This window comes from Dendropsophus ebraccatus, unplaced genomic scaffold (genome assembly GCF_027789765.1).
Source record: "Dendropsophus ebraccatus isolate aDenEbr1 unplaced genomic scaffold, aDenEbr1.pat pat_scaffold_1612_ctg1, whole genome shotgun sequence".
NCBI classification, from domain to species: Eukaryota; Metazoa; Chordata; class Amphibia; order Anura; family Hylidae; genus Dendropsophus; species Dendropsophus ebraccatus.
The window spans coordinates 24,005-36,428 of NW_027209035.1; the positions used below are offsets into that span (position 1 = coordinate 24,005).

General features: G+C 47.3%; 7 non-coding genes and 3 pseudogenes across 7 annotated transcripts; all 10 read right to left on the reverse strand.

Annotated features, from left to right (window-relative positions):
* Positions 1 to 440: 440 nt before the first annotated feature.
* Positions 441 to 640, reverse strand: LOC138775415 (U2 spliceosomal RNA). Its single transcript, XR_011360556.1, has one exon. It is a non-coding gene; the product is annotated as a U2 spliceosomal RNA (small nuclear RNA).
* A 970-nt stretch (positions 641 to 1,610) lies between these two features.
* Positions 1,611 to 1,801, reverse strand: LOC138775396 (U2 spliceosomal RNA). The gene has a single exon (XR_011360548.1). It is a non-coding gene; the product is annotated as a U2 spliceosomal RNA (small nuclear RNA).
* Positions 1,802 to 2,759: 958 nt separating this feature from the next.
* On the reverse strand, positions 2,760 to 2,950 carry LOC138775397 (U2 spliceosomal RNA). The gene has a single exon (XR_011360549.1). It is a non-coding gene; the product is annotated as a U2 spliceosomal RNA (small nuclear RNA).
* A 954-nt stretch (positions 2,951 to 3,904) lies between these two features.
* Positions 3,905 to 4,121, reverse strand: LOC138775406 (U2 spliceosomal RNA; annotated as a pseudogene).
* A 716-nt stretch (positions 4,122 to 4,837) lies between these two features.
* LOC138775412 (U2 spliceosomal RNA) lies at positions 4,838 to 4,904 on the reverse strand (annotated as a pseudogene).
* Positions 4,905 to 5,861: 957 nt separating this feature from the next.
* On the reverse strand, positions 5,862 to 6,052 carry LOC138775398 (U2 spliceosomal RNA). The gene has a single exon (XR_011360550.1). It is a non-coding gene; the product is annotated as a U2 spliceosomal RNA (small nuclear RNA).
* Positions 6,053 to 7,007: 955 nt separating this feature from the next.
* On the reverse strand, positions 7,008 to 7,190 carry LOC138775400 (U2 spliceosomal RNA). The gene has a single exon (XR_011360552.1). It is a non-coding gene; the product is annotated as a U2 spliceosomal RNA (small nuclear RNA).
* Positions 7,191 to 8,588: 1,398 nt separating this feature from the next.
* LOC138775413 (U2 spliceosomal RNA) lies at positions 8,589 to 8,788 on the reverse strand. Its single transcript, XR_011360554.1, has one exon. It is a non-coding gene; the product is annotated as a U2 spliceosomal RNA (small nuclear RNA).
* Positions 8,789 to 9,760: 972 nt separating this feature from the next.
* LOC138775399 (U2 spliceosomal RNA) lies at positions 9,761 to 9,951 on the reverse strand. Its single transcript, XR_011360551.1, has one exon. It is a non-coding gene; the product is annotated as a U2 spliceosomal RNA (small nuclear RNA).
* Positions 9,952 to 10,916: 965 nt separating this feature from the next.
* Positions 10,917 to 11,124, reverse strand: LOC138775407 (U2 spliceosomal RNA; annotated as a pseudogene).
* Between the last annotated feature and the right edge of the window lie 1,300 nt (positions 11,125 to 12,424).

Consider the following 12,424-nt stretch of genomic DNA (forward strand, 5'->3'; position numbering starts at 1 on the left):
GGACCTTACCCTTAGCAGCGACTTCTTCACAGTACTTCATCAGAAATGCCGAAATTTCCTCCTCCAACACATAAGGGCTATACATCCTTATTGTTATCAGTCTTTCTCTCCTCGGAAAATGAGAGGCAATGTCAATACCATTCAATATAACATCATTCCTAACACTCTCCATCTTACCCAGAAGATAGCTGTGATCCTCTTCCGAACTTAATACCAAATCGTAGATCCCTCGCCTTGGGAACTCCAAACATGCCAAGATTTGTCTCCGTTCCAGACCCAGCAATCTGAAGAAAACCTCTTCCACCAAAAAATCTAGGCCCAACTCCTTCTTCCTGGGGTCCTTCAACGTAAAACGCACCCCATTTCTAATTCTTGCGTAAGCTGGGACTTCTTCTGGCACAGTTCCATCTTCGTTGGTGGCATCCATCTTCCAAGAAAAAAAACAGCACAACCCACGATGCACCTCCCCTGCGGATGCAGGTAGGTGTGATCGCTTCCCGTTGCCTGGGGACTAAGCCGCCTGCCAAAAGCAGCAAGGAGGTAATCCTCCAAGGCCAACAGGTCGGGTACCCCAGGCACCTTCTGACCAGATCTCCTGTAGATACTACACTTGATCTTAGCCAAAAGGCCGAGAAGCGATGGCCACAACGGTTTCCCGAAAACTCCCCTTCTCGGACACCACGTCCTTCTTGTTAAGGCGAAGCCAGACATACATACCCTATTATGCGCTCCACCCTCTCAGATGGCGGACCGGACGTGCTTTCACACTGCATCTCCTATTGCCTAGCACTGCCTCTGTCTTCCTTTCTGCTCTCAAATCTGAATAGCTCCACCCCCCAATCACACTGCGTCTGCTTCCACCTGATGGATGGCAGACATACACGTCTCTGTCTCTGTCTCCGTCTCTGTCTGGCATACATGACATGCAGCTAGCTCTTTGGCTGGCTGTCTCTGTAGCTGGCTGGCTGTCTCTGTGGCTGGCTGCCTAGCTGGCTAGCTTATTATTAGTACCTACCTACCTACCTACCTACCTACCTATCTATCTATCTATCTATCTATCTATCTATCTATCTATCTATCTATCTATCTAATCTATCCTATCTATCCTATCTATTCTATCTAATGTATCTAATCTATCTATCAAAGAACATGGAGGGTAAATTCTCCCAGCTGGAGCCGTAGGCAGGCAGCATCAGCAGGATACATCGGCCGGCCACCAGGAAATCAAATCCAAAGGAAACGGTTTAATAAACTGCACCTACCTTTCCACCTACCTGCTCGGTCGCTTGACCGGCTGCAACTGAGCTGCTTGTTGTGCTGGCAGCTGTGTATAGCAGCAAAGCCTTGATGACATCACGTCCCGCGATGACATCACCAGCACTGGCCCGGCAGCCAAGTTGTAAACAACTCTGCCAGTTGGTTGCCATGGCAACAGAGGCCAGCAAGTCTTGGACAAACAAACTTTTCGTAGCCACACTCGGGCTAATTTTTCGGGGTCGGTCCACCTGCGCACAACACACTCGAGGGATGTTTCTTGCAAAACAGTAGTTTCAGGTGCAGCCGGCTTGTTTCCTTCTTCATTCTTTTGCTCTGTTTTTTGCAAACTCATTAGGGGGTGCACTGAACCTGGAGGCACTGCAATACCAGGTCAATGCCTGGAGAGGACAGAGCAAGCTCTTTTTCCATCTCCCTGTTCTAAAAATCCATTTAATATATGGTCCCCAGATAGGGGACGTATCAGATATTAAACTGATAAGAACAGATACTACACTTGATCTTAGCCAAAAGGCCGAGAAGCGATGGCCACAACGGTTTCCCGAAAACTCCCCTTCTCGGACACCACGTCCTTCTTGTTAAGGCGAAGCCAGACATACATACCCTATTATGCGCTCCACCCTCTCAGATGGCGGACCGGACGTGCTTTCACACTGCATCTCCTATTGCCTAGCACTGCCTCTGTCTTCCTTTCTGCTCTCAAATCTGAATAGCTCCACCCCCCAATCACACTGCGTCTGCTTCCACCTGATGGATGGCAGACATACACGTCTCTGTCTCTGTCTCCGTCTCTGTCTGGCATACATGACATGCAGCTAGCTCTTTGGCTGGCTGTCTCTGTAGCTGGCTGGCTGTCTCTGTGGCTGGCTGCCTAGCTGGCTAGCTTATTATTAGTACCTACCTACCTACCTACCTACCTATCTATCTATCTATCTATCTATCTATCTATCTATCTATCTATCTAATCTATCCTATCTATCCTATCTATTCTATCTAATGTATCTAATCTATCTATCAAAGAACATGGAGGGTGAATTCTCCCAGCTGGAGCCGTAGGCAGGCAGCATCAGCAGGATACATCGGCCGGCCACCAGGAAATCAAATCCAAAGGAAACGGTTTAATAAACTGCACCTACCTTTCCACCTACCTGCTCGGTCGCTTGACCGGCTGCAACTGAGCTGCTTGTTGTGCTGGCAGCTGTGTATAGCAGCAAAGCCTTGATGACATCACGTCCCGCGATGACATCACCAGCACTGGCCCGGCAGCCAAGTTGTAAACAACTCTGCCAGTTGGTTGCCATGGCAACAGAGGCCAGCAAGTCTTGGACAAACAAACTTTTCGTAGCCACACTCGGGCTAATTTTTCGGGGTCGGTCCACCTGCGCACAACACACTCGAGGGATGTTTCTTGCAAAACAGTAGTTTCAGGTGCAGCCGGCTTGTTTCCTTCTTCATTCTTTTGCTCTGTTTTTTGCAAACTCATTAGGGGGTGCACTGAACCTGGAGGCACTGCAATACCAGGTCAATGCCTGGAGAGGACAGAGCAAGCTCTTTTTCCATCTCCCTGTTCTAAAAATCCATTTAATATATGGTCCCCAGATAGGGGACGTATCAGATATTAAACTGATAAGAACAGATACTACACTTGATCTTAGCCAAAAGGCCGAGAAGCGATGGCCACAACGGTTTCCCGAAAACTCCCCTTCTCGGACACCACGTCCTTCTTGTTAAGGCGAAGCCAGACATACATACCCTATTATGCGCTCCACCCTCTCAGATGGCGGACCGGACGTGCTTTCACACTGCATCTCCTATTGCCTAGCACTGCCTCTGTCTTCCTTTCTGCTCTCAAATCTGAATAGCTCCACCCCCCAATCACACTGCGTCTGCTTCCACCTGATGGATGGCAGACATACACGTCTCTGTCTCTGTCTCCGTCTCTGTCTGGCATACATGACATGCAGCTAGCTCTTTGGCTGGCTGTCTCTGTAGCTGGCTGGCTGTCTCTGTGGCTGGCTGCCTAGCTGGCTAGCTTATTATTAGTACCTACCTACCTACCTACCTACCTATCTATCTATCTATCTATCTATCTATCTATCTATCTATCTAATCTATCCTATCTATCCTATCTATTCTATCTAATGTATCTAATCTATCTATCAAAGAACATGGAGGGTGAATTCTCCCAGCTGGAGCCGTAGGCAGGCAGCATCAGCAGGATACATCGGCCGGCCACCAGGAAATCAAATCCAAAGGAAACGGTTTAATAAACTGCACCTACCTTTCCACCTACCTGCTCGGTCGCTTGACCGGCTGCAACTGAGCTGCTTGTTGTGCTGGCAGCTGTGTATAGCAGCAAAGCCTTGATGACATCACGTCCCGCGATGACATCACCAGCACTGGCCCGGCAGCCAAGTTGTAAACAACTCTGCCAGTTGGTTGCCATGGCAACAGAGGCCAGCAAGTATTGGACAAACAAACTTTTCGTAGCCACACTCGGGCTAATTTTTCGGGGTCGGTCCACCTGCGCACAACACACTCGAGGGATGTTTCTTGCAAAACAGTAGTTTCAGGTGCAGCCGGCTTGTTTCCTTCTTCATTCTTTTGCTCTGTTTTTTGCAAACTCATTAGGGGGTGCACTGAACCTGGAGGCACTGCAATACCAGGTCAATGCCTGGAGAGGACAGAGCAAGCTCTTTTTCCATCTCCCTGTTCTAAAAATCCATTTAATATATGGTCCCCAGATAGGGGACGTATCAGATATTAAACTGATAAGAACAGATTTTTTTTTTTTTTGAGAGTCGAGGCAACGTGCTCTCATCACCCAAGTGCTACTAAAAAAGTGTAGCGTGCCACACAAAAAAGTGCACTAGGATGCGGTCTATCGCAAGCCCACTCTAAAAAGAGATGGGCCCCCAACACACCTAATTCCCTTCCCTTCCGGGCCAAAAGGCACCTGCAAAGGTCCAGGACAAATGTCCGCTCTCAGACGAGGCCAAGAGCAGACCGGTAAACAACTACGGCTTGTACCTGAGCGTAACCCAGGCACTCACCGTTCGTCATTCAATCAAAAGGTGGTCACTCCCGAAGGAGAACCGGGGGTGCAGGGAGGCAAGGAGCGCAGATGGCCACACATGCCTCCCCTAGACCTCCGAGGGGTCCCCAAAAGGCGACCGCAACCCGAAGGATCCTAGTGACAAACAAACGTGGAAAGTGAACACACAGTGACAAAAAGAATAAATAAATCAGACGTGCGCTGTGCAAAACAGCCCGGACATCTGGCCGGATCTATAAAAATTCCTCGTAATTTTCACAGAGCCAGAGGCCGGAAAACTAGAGGTGTGTGCTCAAAGGGGTGTGAATGTGAAGTGCGTGCTCAGTGCCATTCCTCAATTGGGGTCCCACACCCAGTGAGTTCAGGCACCCTGGGGTCACCACTCCCAGGGCACTTCTGCACCTCGACTCTCAACCCCCTCGAAACCTCATGGCCAGATCCAGACGGGCATGACCTACTAGGAAGGCTGCTCAGGCCGCACAGCCAACCGTTCTACCCATGCCGTCTGTGTGGTTCTCTGCTCACTTAAGAACAGATACTACACTTGATCTTAGCCAAAAGGCCGAGAAGCGATGGCCACAACGGTTTCCCGAAAACTCCCCTTCTCGGACACCACGTCCTTCTTGTTAAGGCGAAGCCAGACATACATACCCTATTATGCGCTCCACCCTCTCAGATGGCGGACCGGACGTGCTTTCACACTGCATCTCCTATTGCCTAGCACTGCCTCTGTCTTCCTTTCTGCTCTCAAATCTGAATAGCTCCACCCCCCAATCACACTGCGTCTGCTTCCACCTGATGGATGGCAGACATACACGTCTCTGTCTCTGTCTCCGTCTCTGTCTGGCATACATGACATGCAGCTAGCTCTTTGGCTGGCTGTCTCTGTAGCTGGCTGGCTGTCTCTGTGGCTGGCTGCCTAGCTGGCTAGCTTATTATTAGTACCTACCTACCTACCTATCTATCTATCTATCTATCTATCTATCTATCTATCTATCTATCTATCTATCTAATCTATCCTATCTATCCTATCTATTCTATCTAATGTATCTAATCTATCTATCAAAGAACATGGAGGGTGAATTCTCCCAGCTGGAGCCGTAGGCAGGCAGCATCAGCAGGATACATCGGCCGGCCACCAGGAAATCAAATCCAAAGGAAACGGTTTAATAAACTGCACCTACCTTTCCACCTACCTGCTCGGTCGCTTGACCGGCTGCAACTGAGCTGCTTGTTGTGCTGGCAGCTGTGTATAGCAGCAAAGCCTTGATGACATCACGTCCCGCGATGACATCACCAGCACTGGCCCGGCAGCCAAGTTGTAAACAACTCTGCCAGTTGGTTGCCATGGCAACAGAGGCCAGCAAGTCTTGGACAAACAAACTTTTCGTAGCCACACTCGGGCTAATTTTTCGGGGTCGGTCCACCTGCGCACAACACACTCGAGGGATGTTTCTTGCAAAACAGTAGTTTCAGGTGCAGCGGCTTGTTTCCTTCTTCATTCTTTTGCTCTGTTTTTTGCAAACTCATTAGGGGGTGCACTGAACCTGGAGGCACTGCAATACCAGGTCAATGCCTGGAGAGGACAGAGCAAGCTCTTTTTCCATCTCCCTGTTCTAAAAATCCATTTAATATATGGTCCCCAGATAGGGGACGTATCAGATATTAAACTGATAAGAACAGATACTACACTTGATCTTAGCCAAAAGGCCGAGAAGCGATGGCCACAACGGTTTCCCGAAAAACTCCCCTTCTCGGACACCACGTCCTTCTTGTTAAGGCGAAGCCAGACATACATACCCTATTATGCGCTCCACCCTCTCAGATGGCGGACCGGACGTGCTTTCACACTGCATCTCCTATTGCCTAGCACTGCCTCTGTCTTCCTTTCTGCTCTCAAATCTGAATAGCTCCACCCCCCAATCACACTGCGTCTGCTTCCACCTGATGGATGGCAGACATACACGTCTCTGTCTCTGTCTCCGTCTCTGTCTGGCATACATGACATGCAGCTAGCTCTTTGGCTGGCTGTCTCTGTAGCTGGCTGGCTGTCTCTGTGGCTGGCTGCCTAGCTGGCTAGCTTATTATTAGTACCTACCTACCTACCTACCTACCTATCTATCTATCTATCTATCTATCTATCTATCTATCTATCTAATCTATCCTATCTATCCTATCTATTCTATCTAATGTATCTAATCTATCTATCAAAGAACATGGAGGGTGAATTCTCCCAGCTGGAGCCGTAGGCAGGCAGCATCAGCAGGATACATCGGCCGGCCACCAGGAAATCAAATCCAAAGGAAACGGTTTAATAAACTGCACCTACCTTTCCACCTACCTGCTCGGTCGCTTGACCGGCTGCAACTGAGCTGCTTGTTGTGCTGGCAGCTGTGTATAGCAGCAAAGCCTTGATGACATCACGTCCCGCGATGACATCACCAGCACTGGCCCGGCAGCCAAGTTGTAAACAACTCTGCCAGTTGGTTGCCATGGCAACAGAGGCCAGCAAGTCTTGGACAAACAAACTTTTCGTAGCCACACTCGGGCTAATTTTTCGGGGTCGGTCCACCTGCGCACAACACACTCGAGGGATGTTTCTTGCAAAACAGTAGTTTCAGGTGCAGCCGGCTTGTTTCCTTCTTCATTCTTTTGCTCTGTTTTTTGCAAACTCATTAGGGGGTGCACTGAACCTGGAGGCACTGCAATACCAGGTCAATGCCTGGAGAGGACAGAGCAAGCTCTTTTTCCATCTCCCTGTTCTAAAAATCCATTTAATATATGGTCCCCAGATAGGGGACGTATCAGATATTAAACTGATAAGAACAGATTTTTTTTTTTTTTTTTTTTTAAAAACCATTCAGAATGGTTTAAAATCGATATGAACAGGAAAAAACCTGCTCACATCCCCTTTTAATACTCCAACCATCTCATCATCATGGTCATTTCACTCAGAAATCAACAAACACATAAAGCTATTTTGACAAAACTTAAACATATCTATAGTAAGTAAAGAAAAAACATAGACTTACTTCAAAACCTCAAGGTCTCATTCCTCCTTTGAAAGCAAAAAAGGACAATACATGTAGCATAATACCTGTTTTGACCCAGACTCTGATATTCTTTTCGCAATATCCGGGGGCACTTTATAGGTCTCAAAAAACCTATTCCCCTGCTTCTCCCAATGCGTAGTCACTTTACTATATAACTGGTTTAAAGAAAATGTTCTCTCTACAGAGTCTATCTGATCCCAACATTCCTGTGAGATTAACAGGTAGTCTCTCCGTTCCTCTTCTGTAAGGCACCTTCCCATCCTCCTCCTTAACTCTGCCTCTCTAGATATTGCTTTGGGTACTCTTTGAATAGAAATATCTATTTCTTCCTCCTGTTGGGGGGACTTGCCTCCACTTGCACGCTCCGTCTCTTTTTTACTTCTCTTCCCTTGTGGGGAACTACCAGCGCCCCCAGTGGGCTCTTGCCTACCTTCATGCTCCCTTCCACTTTTCTTTTTCGCAGGACAGAATGCGTATAAATGCTCTGTGCTCCCACATAGGTGACATATTTTTTTCCTATCACATGACTCAGTGGAGTGCCCTTCTCCTTGACATTTGGAACAATAGGAGACTGTGCATTGATCCTTCGTATGACCATACTGTTTGCAATTCCTGCAGAAAATCTCCATTCCCGAGAAAAACAAGTCGCCATTGACAGACCCAATCTTAAATCTTGCTGGGGGAACACATAATATATCGCTTTCCGATACCTTGAACTTCACGAGGAATCTCCATTTCATTGTCCACAAACCAAAACGATTCAGGACCTTACCCTTAGCAGCGACTTCTTCACAGTACTTCATCAGAAATGCCGAAATTTCCTCCTCCAACACATAAGGGCTATACATCCTTATTGTTATCAGTCTTTCTCTCCTCGGAAAATGAGAGGCAATGTCAATACCATTCAATATAACATCATTCCTAACACTCTCCATCTTACCCAGAAGATAGCTGTGATCCTCTTCCGAACTTAATACCAAATCGTAGATCCCTCGCCTTGGGAACTCCAAACATGCCAAGATTTGTCTCCGTTCCAGACCCAGCAATCTGAAGAAAACCTCTTCCACCAAAAAATCTAGGCCCAACTCCTTCTTCCTGGGGTCCTTCAACGTAAAACGCACCCCATTTCTAATTCTTTGCGTAAGCTGGGACTTCTTCTGGCACAGTTCCATCTTCGTTGGTGGCATCCATCTTCCAAGAAAAAAAAACAGCACAACCCACGATGCACCTCCCCTGCGGATGCAGGTAGGTGTGATCGCTTCCCGTTGCCTGGGGACTAAGCCGCCTGCCAAAAGCAGCAAGGAGGTAATCCTCCAAGGCCAACAGGTCGGGTACCCCAGGCACCTTCTGACCAGATCTCCTGTAGATACTACACTTGATCTTAGCCAAAAGGCCGAGAAGCGATGGCCACAACGGTTTTCCCGAAAACTCCCCTTCTCGGACACCACGTCCTTCTTGTTAAGGCGAAGCCAGACATACATACCCTATTATGCGCTCCACCCTCTCAGATGGCGGACCGGACGTGCTTTCACACTGCATCTCCTATTGCCTAGCACTGCCTCTGTCTTCCTTTCTGCTCTCAAATCTGAATAGCTCCACCCCCCAATCACACTGCGTCTGCTTCCACCTGATGGATGGCAGACATACACGTCTCTGTCTCTGTCTCCGTCTCTGTCTGGCATACATGACATGCAGCTAGCTCTTTGGCTGGCTGTCTCTGTAGCTGGCTGGCTGTCTCTGTGGCTGGCTGCCTAGCTGGCTAGCTTATTATTAGTACCTACCTACCTACCTACCTACCTACCTATCTATCTATCTATCTATCTATCTATCTATCTATCTATCTATCTATCTATCTAATCTATCCTATCTATCCTATCTATTCTATCTAATGTATCTAATCTATCTATCAAAGAACATGGAGGGTGAATTCTCCCAGCTGGAGCCGTAGGCAGGCAGCATCAGCAGGATACATCGGCCGGCCACCAGGAAATCAAATCCAAAGGAAACGGTTTAATAAACTGCACCTACCTTTCCACCTACCTGCTCGGTCCGCTTGACCGGCTGCAACTGAGCTGCTTGTTGTGCTGGCAGCTGTGTATAGCAGCAAAGCCTTGATGACATCACGTCCCGCGATGACATCACCAGCACTGGCCCGGCAGCCAAGTTGTAAACAACTCTGCCAGTTGGTTGCCATGGCAACAGAGGCCAGCAAGTCTTGGACAAACAAACTTTTCGTAGCCACACTCGGGCTAATTTTTCGGGGTCGGTCCACCTGCGCACAACACACTCGAGGGATGTTTCTTGCAAAACAGTAGTTTCAGGTGCAGCCGGCTTGTTTCCTTCTTCATTCTTTTGCTCTGTTTTTTGCAAACTCATTAGGGGGTGCACTGAACCTGGAGGCACTGCAATACCAGGTCAATGCCTGGAGAGGACAGAGCAAGCTCTTTTTCCATCTCCCTGTTCTAAAAATCCATTTAATATATGGTCCCCAGATAGGGGACGTATCAGATATTAAACTGATAAGAACAGATACTACACTTGATCTTAGCCAAAAGGCCGAGAAGCGATGGCCACAACGGTTTCCCGAAAACTCCCTTCTCGGACACCACGTCCTTCTTGTTAAGGCGAAGCCAGACATACATACCCTATTATGCGCTCCACCCTCTCAGATGGCGGACCGGACGTGCTTTCACACTGCATCTCCTATTGCCTAGCACTGCCTCTGTCTTCCTTTCTGCTCTCAAATCTGAATAGCTCCACCCCCCAATCACACTGCGTCTGCTTCCACCTGATGGATGGCAGACATACACGTCTCTGTCTCTGTCTCCGTCTCTGTCTGGCATACATGACATGCAGCTAGCTCTTTGGCTGGCTGTCTCTGTAGCTGGCTGGCTGTCTCTGTGGCTGGCTGCCTAGCTGGCTAGCTTATTATTAGTACCTACCTACCTACCTACCTACCTATCTATCTATCTATCTATCTATCTATCTATCTATCTATCTATCTATCTATCTAATCTATCCTATCTATCCTATCTATTCTATCTAATGTATCTAATCTATCTATCAAAGAACATGGAGGGTGAATTCTCCCAGCTGGAGCCGTAGGCAGGCAGCATCAGCAGGATACATCGGCCGGCCACCAGGAAATCAAATCCAAAGGAAACGGTTTAATAAACTGCACCTACCTTTCCACCTACCTGCTCGGTCGCTTGACCGGCTGCAACTGAGCTGCTTGTTGTGCTGGCAGCTGTGTATAGCAGCAAAGCCTTGATGACATCACGTCCCGCGATGACATCACCAGCACTGGCCCGGCAGCCAAGTTGTAAACAACTCTGCCAGTTGGTTGCCATGGCAACAGAGGCCAGCAAGTCTTGGACAAACAAACTTTTCGTAGCCACACTCGGGCTAATTTTTCGGGGTCGGTCCACCTGCGCACAACACACTCGAGGGATGTTTCTTGCAAAACAGTAGTTTCAGGTGCAGCCGGCTTGTTTCCTTCTTCATTCTTTTGCTCTGTTTTTTGCAAACTCATTAGGGGGTGCACTGAACCTGGAGGCACTGCAATACCAGGTCAATGCCTGGAGAGGACAGAGCAAGCTCTTTTTCCATCTCCCTGTTCTAAAAAATCCATTTAATATATGGTCCCCAGATAGGGGACGTATCAGATATTAAACTGATAAGAACAGATTTTTTTTTTTTTTTTTTTTTTTTTAAAACCATTCAGAATGGTTAAAAAACGATACAAACAGAAACTGCTTATATCTTCCGATATTACTCCAACCATTTCATCATCATGGTCACTTTTTTTATTCTTTAAAAAAACAAAACAAACTCCCTGCCAAAGAACTAAAAGAACCATCACAAGTACAAACACCCCGCACCCCTTAATACTATACAATACTAAATAACTTAAACATTACTATACAAAGAAAAATTAAATAAGCTTACCATAGCCTCAGGCTCTCATACCTCCTTTGTATGCATAATAGGATAATAACCGTATAATAATAACTGATTTTGATCCAGACTTTTCTACTTTTTCCGCAATATCCGGCGGTACACAATAAGTTTCATAAAACCTCCTCCCCTGTCTTTCCAAATGCAAGGCCACTTTTTTCGTATAATGATGCTAACGGAAACCTCTTATCAATGGATTCTATATGATCCCAAAGGTGTCGTGAGACTACTGCATAGTCCCTACGTTCCTCTTCCGTGAGGGTTTCTTACCATTTTCTTTTTAACTTCCGGCTCTACAGGAGCACTCTCCACATCTCTTGGGACCTTCTCCCTTACTTTTGGAACCCTTCTAATTGAAATGTCCATTTCTTCCTCCTGCTGAGGATTGTCCTTACCTCTACTTACACCCTCCGTCTCTTCCTTACTCTTCCCCTCCTGCGGGGAACTGCCAATGCCCCTAACGGCTTCTTGTCTATCTTCCTGCTCCCTTGCACTTTTCCTCTTAACAGGGCAGGCTGCATACAAATGCTCCTTGCTCCCACATAGATGACAGGTTTTTACCTGGTCACATGACTCAGTCATGTGTCCCTCTTTCTGACACTTGGAACAGAAAAGAACTGTACATTGTTCTTTCATATGACCGTATTGTTTGCATTTCCTGCAAAAAATCTCCATCCCTGAGAAAAACAAGTCTCCATTGACCGCCCCAATCTTAAACCTTGCTGGGGGTACACACAATATTTCATTTTCCAGTACCTTGAACTTTACATGGAACCTCCATTTCATTGTCCCACAAACCGTAACGATTCAGGATTTTCCCTTTTGCCGTGACCTCTTCACAATATCTCGCCAAAAAGGCCGCAATCTCCTCCTCCGACACATATGGACTGTACATTCTTATTGTAATCCATCTTTCTCTCCTCGGAAAATGAGACGAGACATCAATACCATTCAATATTGCATTATTTCTTACACTCTCCATCTTACCCAGAAGATAACTGTGATCCTCTTCCGAGCTTAACACCAGATCGTAGATTCCCGCCTTGGGAATTCCAGTAAGGCCAAGATTTGGCTCCGCTCCAAA